The sequence below is a fragment of the Cyprinodon tularosa genome, unplaced genomic scaffold, assembly GCF_016077235.1.
Source record: "Cyprinodon tularosa strain WSP-4 unplaced genomic scaffold, ASM1607723v1 ctg30, whole genome shotgun sequence".
Classification (NCBI taxonomy): domain Eukaryota; kingdom Metazoa; phylum Chordata; class Actinopteri; order Cyprinodontiformes; family Cyprinodontidae; genus Cyprinodon; species Cyprinodon tularosa.
In genome coordinates, this window is record NW_024039008.1 from 408,500 (window position 1) to 423,206 (window position 14,707).

General features: G+C 39.6%; 1 protein-coding gene across 2 annotated transcripts in view; it reads left to right on the plus strand.

The window, feature by feature from the left end:
* Positions 1 to 3,148: 3,148 nt before the first annotated feature.
* The window catches only part of rgs8 (regulator of G protein signaling 8), a 36,146-nt gene continuing 24,587 nt past the window's right edge, over positions 3,149 to 14,707 (plus strand). The window contains exon 1 of one of the 2 annotated variants that reach the window (XM_038291595.1): positions 3,149 to 3,363. The gene's annotated coding sequence lies outside the window, so the exon portion shown is untranslated. The remainder of the gene's footprint in view (positions 3,364 to 14,707) is intronic. The other variant, XM_038291594.1, reaches the window with a different exon arrangement.

A 14,707-nucleotide genomic window follows, 5' to 3' on the forward strand; every position in this document is an offset into this window, starting at 1 on the left:
TGACCTAGAAGTTAGAGCAAGTACACTTGTGCTCTGAGAAGGTTGCAAGTACCCACTTTGATCCCCACATCCTTCACTCTGGGTTTCTGAGCAAAACCCTTAACCCAGGCATTCCCAAAGTCGGTCCTCAAGGCCCCCTGTCCTGCAGGTTTTATAGGTTTCTCTGCTTCAGCACAGCTGGTTATAATGATTGCAGTAGACCAAAAGCCTGTTAATCAGCTTTCAATTAAAATCAGCTGTGCTGGAGCAAGGAAACCTATAAAACCTGCAGGACAGAGGACCTTGAGGACCGACTTTGGGAATGCCTGCCTTAACCCCACACTGCTACCCTGGCACCACACAATGGAAGCCCACTGCTCCCCAAAGGAATGGGTCAAATGCAGAGAGTGAATTTCCCCATTGTGGCACAATAAAAGAATTTACAGAATTATAGTCGCCTTGCAGGGTCCATACATTGAGTTGCAGCTGACTAGCTGGCACCCTGCTCAAGCTCTTGGCACGCTTTCTCTGTGTGAAAGAATAGGCGAAAATAACACCTGAGGAATGCATGCGACTAATTTCTCCATCCAGGAGGCGTATTGAAGCTACATTTCAGTAAGTGTATTCAATACTTTTTCCCTGTGCCATTTCACTTTGTTACTCATTACTATAATTATGGACATCAATGGTTTGATTTCTTTGTACGTGTCGATTGCATGGATTGTTACCGACATCTGGTGAAAATGTCATGTAAAAAGCACCTCTAGAAATATATTTACTGAGAAAAATGATGGCACGTTCAATACCTTGTTTTCTTACTGAACAGACAGAATCACACTGCAGAGCTTCTAGATATCTTAAAAATCTGTTTCTCTGGCATCAGGTTAATAAATCTGTCCTTAAGCAGAGCACAAAAACACAAGTAGGGACAGCTGCTGATTTAGAAATGAAACAGATTTACTGATATATGCAACATACAATAAAATTTATCTTTTACAGTTATTAACCAGTAACTTTGGAGGGAAAAAAATGCTATATTGAAACCGGGAGATGTCCCCTGCACATTTTCAAAAGTCCGTTTTGGTCCCCTGGACTTTTTACTGTCCAAACACAATGTTACGCTACAGTACACCAAAACTGGTCAAGCACTAGGACCAAGTGGAAAATTGCAGCTCAAGTTGAAGCTTGCTTCCCTGAGTTCAGACTTCCAACAAGCTCCTGACTGGCCCTCTGTCTTTTCTTGTGTAATTGGCTGTCACTGCTGTAACTCCTGAGAAGTTCCAATTACAAACATCTGATTTTTGACATTTTTTTAAATTTTATTTTTTATTTGGTGTATGCATGAGTGTGTTTGGTTATTAGTTAGTTAGTATAGGTTTGTCAAGTTAAAATTATTATTTGTGCTACTTTTGTTTCTGTGGTATTAAATATTATTTTTAGGTAATCCAGAGCTCCCCTCATTAGTCTACTTTTTTTTAGGGGTACTTCAGTTCAGATTTTTGGTTAAAACTGTTGTTTGTGCTGCTTTGGTTTGTCAGCTGTAATAATTCTTTATTGTGGCCGATGACATCAAAATCCGAGCAGAAGGGTTGTAATATCAGATGTATTAATTTACACATATTTTTGAATTAGTGTATGCATGTGTGTGTTTGTGTGTTAGTTTGGTTATTAGACCCGCACCGAGGATGTCTAAAAAAAGAAACAGACATAAGAGAATTCTTTAAATGTCAAAGTGTTAGTCACATTCAAAGAACTGTGTAACGCCCTTCCTAAAACACCTTCATTGGCTCCATAAAGCAGCATATTCACTTCAAGATCCTCCTCCACATTATAAAGCTCTAATTAACCTTTTATATTCATCTTATTAAAGTGCTGATGAATAAAATGTATTATAGTTATATATTATTATTATCATCCCAGAAAGGGAAAATATCCAATCTCTAAATGTGAATTCATATACCTAAGCTCATAATAATTGTAAAACTATGTGTTTTTAATCTAAATGGATTATGCACCCCAAATTGTCCAATTGTTCATGTCATGCAAGGCAAGGCAGCTTTATTTGTATAGCACATTTCAGCAACAGGGCAATTCAAAGTGCTTTACATAAAATCAGTTTAAAAAAATTAATAAAACACAGAAGAAACAGATAAAAATTAAAAACAGAATAAAACACAAGAATAAAAATTACAGTGCAGTATAAAAGTAAAGAAATGAACGCCATTTAGAGAAAGGCAACACCAAAAAGAAAGGTCTTCAGCATTGATTTAAAAGAACTGAGAGTAGCAGCGGACCTGCATGTTTCTGGGAGTTTATTCCAGATGTTAGGACCATAGAAACGGAAAGCTGCTTCCCCCTGTTTAGTTCTGACCCTAGGAACAGAAAGTAGACCTGTCCCAGATGACCTTAGGGGGTCATAGTGTACTAACAGGTCAGAAATGTATTTAGGCCCTAAACCGTTTAGTGATTTATAAACTAGCAAAAGTACTTTGAAATCAATTCTTTGAGACACAGGAAGCCAGTGTAAGGACTTCAGAACTGGAGTGATGTGTAAGCAACAATATATTTTGTACGGACTCAAAATCAATATTTGATTTGACTGAATTACTATATATTTATTTTTTATTTATCATCACTTTTTTCAGTTTTGCATTTGAATTACTAGTATAGCTTTATAATTTTTTTCAATTGCAGGGTATGTAAACTTTCAAGAACAACTGTATAGGTGCCAAGGACAATTTGTTTTTAATGGACATTTAGAAGATTTTGGATTTGAAAATGTCCTCAGGTGGCAATTTATAGTCTGAAGGTTTTTTATGATATTCCATCCTTATTTAGCTAACAAGACAGAAATTAACAGGAAAAACGTTTTTAAAAAATATACATATTTCTTTATTCTTCTCCAGATTTCTCCTAACAATTAACACCACTAGTAAAATAAATGTAGATATTTGCTTAATTTATCCATACATTTGTATTTGCAATTTTTCAAACACTACATCACTGAATAACATGCCTCCATCTCACAGATGTGCTCAGTTGTCCATAGAGATTTCCCCAAGCAAACAAAGCCCTTTCACCCTCTCTGACTCCTCACCCCCCACCCCCAACCCCATCCATCTCGCCTGCTCATGCTCTCCCTCTCTCTCTCTCTGTTCTCCCTTCAATTTCACACCAATCAGAGTGCAGCATGTAGCTCCCACTCACTGGAATCAGAAACACAAGATATCTTTAGTCTTGAGCTGCACAATTTAGTAATAATAACACAGCATTGGCTAGACAGTCTTTTTTCAGCCAAACCTTTTATTTTTTGATAGGGTAGTGATATAAAAGGAGAAGAACAGGGGGAAGCTGATCTCTCAACCGCTAGACTCAAGGTAAATGGTTTGTATTAAATTATTCTTTGGCACTGTTATGTAATAATTTTTTCAAACTAAACTGACAATGATTGGGGCTATGTGGGTTATCATTTAGGCTTCACAAGCTTGATTACTTTTGTTTTATTTACATGCATGATTACAGGAAATGTGTTGTCTTTACTACTGATATTGAAAAAGTAATAAAGCTGCATGTGCAGAAAACATTGGTACTTTGTGATGAAGTTTTGTAAATCTACAGTACCTGTGCATGCAGCATGTCCACATTTCTGTATAAGAGGTTGTACATTTATATACAATGTTCTGTTACTACAATTAATCTTAAGATAACTTCCTCCTTCTCATGTAATGCTGACTAACCGAGGGGTTTTTCATTTAATAAATGACTGGCCCAGACTTACTCAAATGACAACTTGGGGCAATGTATACATTTTCATATCTCTTCTCAGAACTTAAATGGTTAAATAATTCTTGCCTCATTGGCTCCTGGGTCCCTAATATCTTAATAACACATACCATTTATTAATTGAAATAACATTGAATGCTACCTCTGTTGTTAAATATCTCTTTCAGCAAGGAGCCACGTTTCCAATCACAAAAGTACCTATTCTGATTAATTCAAACTAATAAAAAAAAACAAAAAAACGTTTCTGCCCTCTAAAGAACGTACCTGCCTTAAACTTTGAGTTTGGTGATACACTACTCACAAGTTAATGGTATGTATATACATTACCGAATTTTAAATCTTTACATTATGTCTAAACTCAAACCTCATTTTGATTTAATTATATTGCTTATTTTCTAATAAATGATAGTGGTGTAATTTAATACAATTTAGAAGGACCACATACTGAATAAACCATGTAAAAAATTCTAATATAAAAAGTTGATACTTAATAATTCCATGGGCTTTTGCTATTGCACATATAACATCAATATGCATTGTTTTCCTGAAACCCTAGTTAGCCTCAGCAGAAGGTCACTTACACTGATTCTGGTACTATTGGAGAGGTGTTCCTTTTAAAAGTAAGATTTTCCTTTCCACACTCATTGCATGCATGCTTGATGTGAGGGATTGCTGCAGAGTCAATAATAAAATGCAAGTAAATGTCACCACATGCTGATGGTGTCCTGCAAGTCAATGACTCGATGCAATCAGCTTGTTTTCCTTAGATGCAAAGTTTTTATCACTCTGACTCGGTGACTGGGCCGACTTTCAGCCTGATGGTGCGTCGTGTAGTGTACAGGGGGTTTCGAGCGGCGATCAGCCTCTCACGATCACCTCCCGATCAGAAATTGTGAGGTCGGGAGAATATCAAACATGTTGGATTTTCTCCTGACCATAGTGGGTAAATCGCTCAGGGCGCATGCGCAAAGAAGGATTGTTCTTTTTATTCTTTCTCTCAGATGTAAACACAGCAGAGTGGCAGGGATGCAATGAGTGAAATGCAGTTCTGTCTGTAAAATTGACAGAGCGTAGTAGCCACATTTGCTCAGCCATGTCTTTTTTTCCAAATATGTTGTCATCTTTTCTTTTTAGGACTTTCAGCACAAAATTGCACAAATTGACATGGCAGCGCAGTTCACTCTAGTGAGCTTAATATCCCCCTTCTATTTGTTTGGCTTCAGGATAGAGAGCTACAGAGCAGCTCCATCTCACTGCGGAGCTCAGTCCGACATGGTTTTTAGACGTACAGTGTGAGCAGGTAGATCGCATGAGAGCGTCGGGCCGAACATAAATCGTGAACTGTGAACTCACACTGTACGACTAAACCCTGCAGTTAATCGTACAGTGTGAGCAGCAGCTGCTTGCAACGAATGAAAAAAATTACACAGTGTACGCCCGGCTTTAGCTCACCCTTCATAGTCCTCAACTTAACTGGAAAGACAATAGAGTTGAGTCATGGAATAACCACCTACTGTCAAACTGTCTACAGTCGACCGCCTCTCCAGTCTTATATTCTAAGCTGCTAAATGCATTAGACCTCACTAAGACCTTGTATTTATTACAGAGCCCTTAACTACATCACTCTGAAAAATAAATATCAACTTCCTTATCTCTCAGCTGCTTTTGAACTGGTCCATGGTTCACATTTATTCAAGAAGTTGCATCTCTAAAACACCTACATTACCACCTCGGCAGAATTAGAGAAGGAGACAAATGGTATACTACAGTCAAGACCCTCCTAGGTAATTTTGAATATTTGGTAATGCCATTTGGTCTCACAAATGCAATTGCAGTTTTCCAGTCCCTTGCGAATGATGTTTCCTCCACGACCTTATCCAAAAGCAAGATCCATGTGCGTTAAGTTCTCCTACGTCTTCTAGATAACCAAATCTTTTTCAAAGCCGAGAAGTGTGAGTTTCAATGTCAATCATCTTTTAGGGACACATTTTGAGAGCAGGCATTTGAAGACAGATTCAAGCCATTCTCAAATAGCCTACTCCCGTGCAAGCAGCTACAACTTTTTTTTTAAGGTTTAGCATTTTCTACCGCATATTCATTACAAAATACACTCAAACTGCTCAAATTCCAAAAGAGCTTTTATTTAAGTGTCTCAAGCAGAACAAAAAAAAAAAAGATTTTAAAGAGTGGCACCACTCATTGGGGGCTGAATGTGCTGTTATTGTGTGGACTGTCCACAAGAACCTGGCCTATCTCCATGAAGCAAAACATCTGAAACCTAGACACTGGTCTCTGTTCTTTTCCCCTTTTAACTTGGTCATCATTTACCATCCAGACTCCTACAAACACCAAACCCAATGCTCTCTCTAGGCAATACTCCAGTTACCAGGCACTCAGTGTATCATTCAACTTTCCTGAGAACTGAGGGCATTATCATTGGGAATGAAAGATCTAGTCCTAAAGGCTCAGCAGTCTAAACCGGACCCTTTTATGTTCCTACTTCAAATAGGTCCCACCTCATTCACTGGGCACACAAGGCAAAATTCTCCTGCCATCCTGGAATAGACTGAACTCTTGTACTCCTTAGACAAAATTCTGGTGGTCTTGAATATGTAAGGTTGTTAGAAGCTGTGTTCTAACCTGTCCAGTGTGTGCCGGTAACAATAATATTCAGTTCTGGGCCCTTCTGCAATAACATCCAAGGAGGGTCTGATAAGGGGGAGGCCAAATCCAAAATAACACTTATTGCTTTGAGAGCAGGCTGCACAGGAATGTTCCATCAGCGTTCAGTCCTTTCTTGCTGGCTCCACATGGGGAATACAATATTCCACATTTGTTGGGCTTTTACACCTTGAACCGAGCTTGCACATCCAAGATACTATCCCATCTCATCTTTGAGTTAAATCACTGCAGCCAGCCAGCAAGTCTTCCAGGAGTCCACGGTGTATCCCACAAAGTATGTGCTGACAGGACAGGAAGGGTCCCCTTTTCTCTGTCTTCAAGTTGAGAAAATTTTATCAATTGCATTGAGAGACCAGCTGACCAGATCCATTGTTTAAATCCAGGTGATATGAAGAGAGGGCTCAGAAAAGCAAGACGCAGCAAGCGGGGACGGATCAGGGAGATATAGAGCAGCAGGAAAATGTGACCACCTCCTTCAAGAGACAGAACAGAAACCAAGCTTTATCACCTATGAACTGAGGTCTAAATCTTGATGTTTCCCTTGCATTAAAATTGCTATTTATAATTACATAGGAGTTGATACGCTTTGCAGAGGCAGACATATTTTGCGCTACACTAGTGCAGAGCTGACAAAGTACTGTACTATAGAGATCGCCATTATCCTCCAATGAGACTTTGTCAAGTTAAGTCTATATGCTATTCTACACAGACTAATAAAACACTATTAAATTATCTATTTAAATCTAAGTTGCTTTTTTATGAGCAGATTCACATCTTTCTCCTGCCCTCAGCCCATGTTTGATTTGGGCAGAGTGCCCCAAACAGGTGGACGATTCACATGGACAACAGAGGTAACGGGACACGGGGTATCAGTGTTAGGACACTGGGAGAGAGAGCTCCATAACCAGGATGAGTCGGCCAGCTATGCTGCCCCTCTGTGGCTAAGGAGCTGCAGGGGCAGAGGTGGCAACTTGCTGCTACTGGCTCAGGATGAGAGCTGAGGAGCACAGTGGTAGTGGTTCAATAAGCTTGGAGATGCCTGCCACATAACAGCGCTGATGGTCCAGAAAAGGCAACAGTTGGCCCTGGCTAGCCAGAGACTAACTACGCAGGATAGAAGCCATACAATGGAATATCAGAGTAGTCCGCTGAGCAGACAGAAGTCCGAATGCGGGATAATGTGGCTGAGGCTTACCTTGAGGAGGGCAGCATGCTATCAAAAGAGCCTGCCAGGGTGACGAAGTAGGAAGAGATGACAAGGCGCCAAGGCTAGGCTCTAGAGGCTAACTGCTGGAGATGGACAGAGGACCGCTGGGGATCAGAGGGCATAGTGATCAGCTGAGTGGATGAGAGAAGGCATCTGATCTGTGTCTGTGATGGAGGTATGATATGAAACAGTCTTTCTAAGGCTACATTAAAACTGCATTTGTAAAATTCACTCACAAACCACTTAAGAGCACTTCCCTTCTTTATCCTTTGTAAACATTATTTTCTGTTTTATTTAAAAAAGCTTGTGTCTGTGCCCTCCTTCACTGAAACAGTGGTCAATTCAAGATACTTTCCTATGTCCTAATTTGTATACTTGTCAATGTACTTGAAACAACAGTATTGAAGAATTTATCGACTTGATGCTTATTTGATGCTAAATAAACCTTGTCATAACTTGGCAATATAGGTAAATTGGACATTACAGAAGCAATTTTGTACCACAACAGCCTCCGTAATGTTGGAGGAGTCAGTCAGTGGGGGGAGGGGCCATTCATTTTACTGCAGTCGGCCATCTGACCGTTAGATGTCGCTGAAAATTACACATTCTAGCTTTAAGATTGATATAAACAGTTTGTGAGGTCCAAATAAAGAAGCAATAGTGGAGCTGTGATTTTGTTGTTGTGTTCTGAGACATTTGATTGGAAGAACTATCAAATTGTGAAATCAGATGCAAGATGTGCCTGTGCATTTGGGTTACTGTCTCTCTCACACTTAATATCAAACTTTGCTTTGTTCTGTAACTTTCTGGATCAAGTTACAGGGGCTCCTCTCTTGAAATACCTCCAATGTAAGCTGCGAGAAGACGCATCATTTTTGAGCAGGTAATGTGACCTGGAAGAACTTATTGCTTTACGGCCACAGGCTCTTATATAGGGATTGAGCTTTGCTCAACAATTTTTCCGCTTACTCGGCTACTGGTCATAGCTGAGGCAAGGAAAAAAGTTTAACCCATCTGAGAAGGCTATAAAGAGAAAACATGAAATGGGTCATGAGCAAGGAAAAACATGAGTAGCTCTGAGAAAGTAGTTTGTTCATTTGTGCAGGCTTAAAGAAGGAGCTGGATGTAAGACAGACTCTCTTTTCTCAACTTTATTATTAGACTGGTTATTTAACACTTTTCTCCTAGTATACAGTCACATATCTTTGTTATTTTTGTCGATGTTTAGTAGAAGCAAAATACGGGCAGTTACAGCTCTATCGCCCATAGTGGGCAAAACTTACACAGTGTGCCTTTAATGAGCATTTTCGAAGGAATATTCTGCTTTAGTTCAATTCTGTTTAATTTCAATTCAGTTTATTTGTAAAACACCCATTTATCTTCCGTCTTCTCAAAGCACTTTGAAAAGACAATTCAAGCAGATTATAAGATTTGCCTTGTGTTATTGACTTGCAGGATATGCTGCTCCTGGTTGCACATATGGAAACATTTGCATTTTGTTGTTGATTCTACAGTACACCCAAACACCAAGCATGCATGCAGTGACAGTTGGGAAGAAAAACTCCCTTTTTGTGCCCCTTTTTTTCATGACGATAATTAGAAATTATGTGCGAAACATGGATTTTCGCTGACGAAAACATGACAACTCATGGGTGTGAGTTTTTGTCAATGACATGATACGAAATAAAAACGTTAGCGGGTGGTCGGTCAGACGTTTAAAATGCATCATTGTGCTGTAATCTGTTAGACAAGCTTATCAGCCGTGCAGCTGTGTCTTGTTTGGTCATGCAGCACACCTGGCGTGCAAAGCTACACTTTCTGCATGACCACAGATGGAACATGGCAGTAGCGGCAGGGGTGAAAATAAACTCTCCTCTTCCAGCAGCGAGTCTGTGCTTTATAATCTTCACACGGATGGTTCGGTCTTATCAAAATGGCTCTTCCTGCTCTCGTTATTAATAAACTATTTTTGGCTGATCATGCTCTGTCAGACGTAAAATATTTTTTTGTCTAGCATATCAAGATTTTATTTCTTCCAGCTCACAAGAGATGCTAAACCTTTTTTATTTTCAACCAAAAGGAATCCCTTAATTATATCCAAAGTAAATATTTAATTGCTTACTGTTTATTTTTGGATAAAGAGCCAGGTTAAAAGATACATAGATCTTTGAATATGTCTTTCTCATTTTTTATCGTTTCTATCTATTTAAATGTGATGTAAATGTTTCCTTATATTGTCATTAAAACGTTTCCTCTGTTTCCTTTAAATATTTCAACATTTTAGTTAGCATATTCATTCAATTTAGGTTCGGATTGTCATGACATTACAAATTGAGTTATGTAGGCTCTCTCTGTATTACTTTTTTTTTATATATAAAAACCCTGACAATTTAAATATACTTTAACCCAGAGAATGCCAAAGTAGAAAGAAGAATGATTTTGTTCCTTTCTTTTCTGGAGCAATGAAGATTTTATTGTGTGCAATGCCTTATTAATATTTGCTTTGGGATGGAACCCTTATATGTCTAAAACCATTCCTTTATTGTACATTTTGTTAGCTTCTTTGTCTCTTATATTAACCAATATGATGTGTTGAACTAGATCTGCTATTTTCACAAATTTTGTGACACACTTTTGTATAAAGTAGGACAATAATACATAAAAAAGTTTATTTGAATTCTATAAATCAAAGTGTTCTGTCTAACAGCAATGGTGAAGTGCACTGCAGCATTCTATACCCAGCAATTGTAGTATCTAGGCAAGAGCTGTCAGTCTGGTAAAGAATCTGGTTGGTATTCTAAGTTGTAAAGCTTAACTTTTTTTCAGCAATATAAAACCGACTAAAATGATCACATATTGTAATGACTAAAATGCGACTAAAACTAGTAATAGTTTTCTTCCTGAAAACTAAGATTCAATCTAAGATAGTTGTCAAAAACAACACTGCACTAAAAAATTCAACTACATTCTAATACACTAAAGATTCTATTATGTATAACGAAAAAACTAACCGCACTTCATGCACGCCTCGCAGCACAAATGAACCAACTGCTGATGGATGGGACCCACCCAGAATGGCTAACCCAAGGACGGACAATCCTGATCATGAAGGATCCCCAGAAGGGAACAACCCCATCCAACTACCGGCCAATAACTTGCCTATGTACAACATGGAAGCTCCTGTCAGGCATCATAGCGGCTAAGATGAATAGGCACATGGCTCAATACATGCACCCTTCCCAGAAGGGAATAGGCAGTAACACCAGAGGAGCCAAGCACCAGCTACTAGTGGATAGAGCAGTCACTCGAGACTGTAAGACCAGGCAGACAAATCTGTGCACTGCCTGGATTGACTATAAGAAAGCCTATGACTCAATGCCACATACATGGATACTGGAATGCTTGGAAATGTACAAGATCAACAGGACTCTAATAGCCTTCATCAAGAACTCAATGAAGCTGTGGAAAACAAGTCTGGAAGCCAATGCAAAGCCAATAGCACAAGTCACCATCAAGTGCGGCATTTACCAGGGTGATGCACTATCCCCGCTGCTGTTCTGCATAGGCCTGAACCCCCTCAGCCAGATCATCACAAAGACTGGCTACGGATACCAATTCCGAAGCAGAACAATCATCAGTCACCTCCTCTACATGGATGACATCAAGCTGTATGCCAGGAGTGAGCGAGACATCGACTCACTGATCCACACTACCAGGATCTACAGCAACGACATTGGGATGTCATTCGGACTGGACAAGTGCGGTCGCAGGGTCTCAAAGAGAGGGAAGATGATCAGAACCGAGGGGGTTGAACTACCAGAAGGCCACATTACAGATGTGCAGGACAGCTACAAATACCTTGGGGTGCCACAGGCTAACGGAAACCACGAGGAGATGGCAAGAAAGACTGCCACAGCTAAATACCTACAAAGAGTAAGGCAGGTCCTGAAAAGTCAGCTGAATGGGAAAAACAAGATCCAAGCCATCAACACATATGCCCTACCTGTCATCAGATACCCCGCTGGTATAATAAACTGGCCAAAGGAGGAGATAGAGGCCACTGACATCAAGACAAGAAAGCTCCTCACAATGCATGGAGGGTTCCACCCCAAATCCAGCACCCTGAGACTGTATACCAAGCGTAGCGAGGGAGGCCGAGGGCTAGTGAGTGTCAAGACCACTGTCCAGGATGAAACAACTAAGACCCAGGAGTACATCAGAAAGATGGCCCCCAAAGACAAATGGCTTGGTGAATACCTCAGGCAGGAGAAAACCGAAAGCAAGGACAAGAAAGAGGAAGGAGAACCCTCATGGAGGGACAAGCCACTGCACGGCATATACCACAGACAAATAGAAGAAGTGGCTGATATCAAAAAATCCTACCAGTGGCTGGAAAAGGCTGGACTGAAGGACAGCACAGAGGCACTAATCATGGCAGCACAAGAACAGGCACTCAGTACAAGATCAATAGAGGCCAGGGTCTACCACACCAGGCAGGACCCCCGATGCAGACTGTGCAAAGATGCCTCTGAAACAATACAGCACATAACAGCAGGGTGTAAAATGCAGGCAGGAAGTGCATACATGGAACGCCACAACCAGGTAGCTGTCATAGTGTACAGGAACATCTGCCATGAGTATGGGCTGGAAGTCCCAAGGTCAAAATGGAAGACACCTCCTAAGGTAGTTGAGAATGACCAAGCTAAGATCCTATGGGACTTCAAGATCCAGACTGACAAACAGGTGATGGCTAACCAACCAGACATCGTGTTGATCGACAAACAGCAGAAGAAGGCAGTAGTGATAGATGTGGCAATCCCAAGCGACAGCAACATCAAGAAGAAAGAACACGAGAAGCTTGAGAAATACCAAGGGCTGAAAGAGGAGCTAGAAAAGATGTGGAAAGTAAGAGCAGCAGTGGTGCCAGTGGTAATTGGAGCACTGGGGGCTGTGACCCCCAAACTGGGAGAGTGGCTACAGCAGATCCCAGGCAAAACATCAGAAGTCTCTGTCCAGAAGAGCGCAGTCCTAGGAACAGCTAAGATACTGCGCAGAACCCTCAAACTCCCAGGCCTCTGGTAGAGGACCCGAGCTTGAGGATGACACATACCACCCCATGAGGGGTGAGAAAACAGTTTTTTTTTTTTTATATAAAATATATATCAAATATTTACCATGTGGGATTACTTCAGACTAGTATCTTCAGAAAATGTGTAGCTTAATTCAATCGGCTATATCCAACAACATGTTTTTATTTTCTCACTGTAATTCGATATTTTTACTCAACGGTTGTGTTAGCAAAAAAATAAAAATAAAGTACAAAAATCACAAACTAAAAGAATAATGACACAATAATGAAACCAAACGCTGGATGACAGATTACATTAATTTATTGTATGGCACATCAGTAAACATGAGGCAAAGCTATATCCATGTAAAGTTTAACTTGTTAACATATTATAAATGATAAAATATTTAGAAAAAAAAAGAATTAAAAGAAGACTTTTTTAATCAACCAAACTGGGTTGTTTTTTGTTTTTGTTTTTTACCATGAACACATAAGCAGAACAATTGCAGTGTTACTACAGACTCTAGTGGTAAAAAATATATTTTGTCCTACTCTAAATCTTTATTTAAAAATGTATATACTAAGTCTAAAAAAACAAGTTATACGGAAGGGTTCAAAAAAGGATTTTAATAGATGGTCATGGAAATGTATACGGACATTTGACCTACTCATTACACAAATATTGCACACTTTGGTAAATGGTATGGTAAATGGCATGTACTTATATAGCGCCTTTATTCAAGTCAGGAGACTTGACCAAAGCGCTTTACACTACATTCAGTCATTCACCCATTCACGCACACACACACACTGATGGTGGCAAGCTACATTATAGCCACAGCTGACCTGGGGCTCACTGACAGAACACTGGCGCCACCGGGCCCTCTGACCACCATCAGTAGACAATGCAGGTGAAGTGTCTTGCCCAAGGACACAACAACACTGAAAGTCGGAGTCGGGGCTCGAACCGTCAATCCTTTGATTTCAGGGCAAACTCCTACATCCAACGCCACCAGTGTACTTTGGTAGTACACTGACCATAGACTGTACAATAACACTTCATACATACTTTTGTGAATGTATGAAGAAATTCCTGCTTGAATGTGGTATTCGGGGCGTGCTTGCTGTGCAGCTGCTTGCAGAGCTCCAGAATGAACACAAGCTGGTCATTCTGGCATCAATGTTGCTCCGGCAGAGGTCTAATGTGTATGCTGCAATATCTTAAAGTAGAATATACATTGAGGGAAGAGACATTCGAGCTCTAGCTTTAATTTTTCTCGTTAGAACTCCGTTGCCTATGAATGCTCATGCTGTGACACTTCAGCTGGTATTAGCATTTTACATTTTTTTCAATAGGGAAAAAATGCCCCCCTTGGTGGTTCTAGGTATAACGGTCATTTTAGGAAACATCATGAAGTTTGATAGGGTTACATTATAGAGAGTTAATAAAGTTTGGAAATAAAGTGTGTGTGTGTGTGTGTGTGTGTGTCTCCATCTTCCTTAGGAGAGGAGACTGACCATAGATATCTGTAATAAAGACTCGATGTTCCATGCAGGCTGCTGGCCAATGGATGTCGACATCAGCACCTTGGAGCCATCTTGTCCCAGGCAGCTGGGGGCTTATCTTTTAATGGCACATATATCTTCCTCAATTTTCTACAGATTTTTTAAATCTCTACTCTATTTTTTATTTTCTATTTTAACTTTCAATATATACGAGTATATATATATAGACATCCATGGATGTGTATTTAAAAACTATACTGCATGAATATACTGTAATACAAATACTGATTAAAAAGCATTGAATTTAGAAATTTAGATTAATTCTGGTTTTTATATCTTTAAGACATTCCTGTAGTCAATTGATTAGGTTAGTTTCATCAGTATTTAAGAAAAAAATTAGGTGAATATCATCATCATAACAGTGGAAATAAATCCAATGCCGTCATATATATATATATATATATATATATATATATATATAT